This window comes from Anoplophora glabripennis, unplaced genomic scaffold (genome assembly GCF_000390285.2).
Source record: "Anoplophora glabripennis isolate ALB-LARVAE unplaced genomic scaffold, Agla_2.0 scaffold260, whole genome shotgun sequence".
In the NCBI taxonomy this organism is placed as follows: domain Eukaryota; kingdom Metazoa; phylum Arthropoda; class Insecta; order Coleoptera; family Cerambycidae; genus Anoplophora; species Anoplophora glabripennis.
Window position 1 is genome coordinate 690,194 of NW_019416403.1, and position 1,799 is coordinate 691,992.

At 44.4% G+C, this 1,799-nt stretch overlaps 1 non-coding gene across 1 annotated transcript; it reads left to right on the top strand.

Moving 5' to 3' along the window:
- Window positions 1-1,383: 1,383 nt before the first annotated feature.
- Window positions 1,384-1,455, top strand: Trnat-ugu. Its single transcript has one exon. It is a non-coding gene; the product is annotated as a tRNA-Thr (tRNA).
- The last annotated feature ends 344 nt before the right edge of the window (window positions 1,456-1,799 follow it).

Sequence of the window (1,799 nt, forward strand, 5' to 3'; positions counted from 1 at the left end):
TGTCAAAGCTCTCCACATAGTCACAAGGAAACACACTTTCTTATTAAATTGAACTCATCATTTTTAAAGTATTTCCTGGTCTCTACACATTGTTCAGATGTTAAGGTGTTGCATAATAGTAGATATATGAGGCGGGTTCTGGACCAGGAAGTGACGTGGCAAGGTCGTCTGAGGCCAAGGCCACCCCAAGGTCATGTCAAGGTCGCATAGGGTCAAGATCACCTGGGGGTCAAGGTCACCTGGGGTCAAGGTCTTGTCAAGATCACCTGGGGTCAAAGACACATGGTCAGTGTCCATCGCTCCTTCAGCGGCTTCTTGTAGGCATTGTCGTTGTGCAAGAGATGCGTGGGTGTTGGCATGCAAGAAGTGTCATAGCGGCATGGAAGTGACGTCATACAAGAAGTATCATGACGACATAGAAGTGACGTCACATGACCAGTTGGTGGTAAATTTAAAATTCAATCACGATAAGGGGAGGTCAATGACCTCCAAACAGCATTGCGTCATTCTTATCTGGTATTGCATCATTCGAGGGCAAGTTTCTACAAGTTCAGACCTGTTTTTTAGCATAAACTGTAACCTGATATATTATTTCCTTTAACATCATTGCGTCATTCTTATCTGGTATTGCATCATTCGAGGCCAATGACCTCCAAACAGCATTGTGTTATTCTTATCCGGTATTGCATCATTCTAGACCAGTTACGTCAAGGTTAGCGACCTCTGGTGGTCTGGGGTCAAGGTCATCAACCTCAGGTCGTCTGGGGTCAAGGTCATCGACCGCTGGTCGTCTGGGATCAAGGTCACGTCAAGGACATGACCTCAGGTCGTCTGGGGACAAGGTCACGTCAAGGTCATGACATCTGGTCGTCTGGGAAGAAGGTCACGTCAAGGTCATGACCTCTGGTCGTCTGGGGGCAAGGCCATGTCAAAGTCACATCAAGGGCATCAACCTCAGGTCGTCTGGGGTCCAGGTCACGTCAATGTCATGACCTCTGGTCATCTGGGGACAAGGTCACGTCAACGTCATCGACCTCTGGTCGTCTGGGTCAAGGTCACCTGAGGTCAAGGTCACCTCAATTTAAGACCTGTTTTCAACAGGTCCAGACTTGTTTTCTACTGGTTCAGACCTGTTTCCTACAGGTTCAGACCTGTTTTCTACAGGTGCAGACTTGTTTTCTACTGGTTCAGACCTGTTTCCTACAGGTTCAGACCTGTTTTCTACAGGTCCAGACTTGTTTTCTACTGGTTCAGACCTGTTTTCTACAGGTTCAGACTTGCTTTTTAGTATAAACTGTAACCTGATATATTATTTCCTTTATAATTGTAGTGTTAGCAAAAATTTTAGCATAATATGTGGGCTTGCTAGTAAACCTAGCATGAGCCTCTTTAGCTCAGTGGTAGAGCAATGGTCTTGTAAACTGGAGGTCGTGAGTTCAAATCTCACAGGAGGCAATTACATTTCTATCAAAAATGTCAGGTGTGGGGTTCGAACTCACGCTCCGTTTGGGAACCAAGGCTTAAACAAGGCGCCTTAACCACTCGGCCAACCTGACTCGATAGGTATATGAAAAAGAAACGAGAAAAAAAATTATATCTATTTATTGGCATAAGGTAGGTGTATACATGATGTATATGGGATAGTTATTTAATATCATATTCGAACTGTTGCTGAAAGTTCTTTATAACATAAAGTACAACATTTTATATGCATTCCACAAATCCAGCAGACTTCCACATGGGCGCAAGGTAGAAAAATAACGTTTCGTTCTCGCTTTCGACATATTCGGCAAACCTTT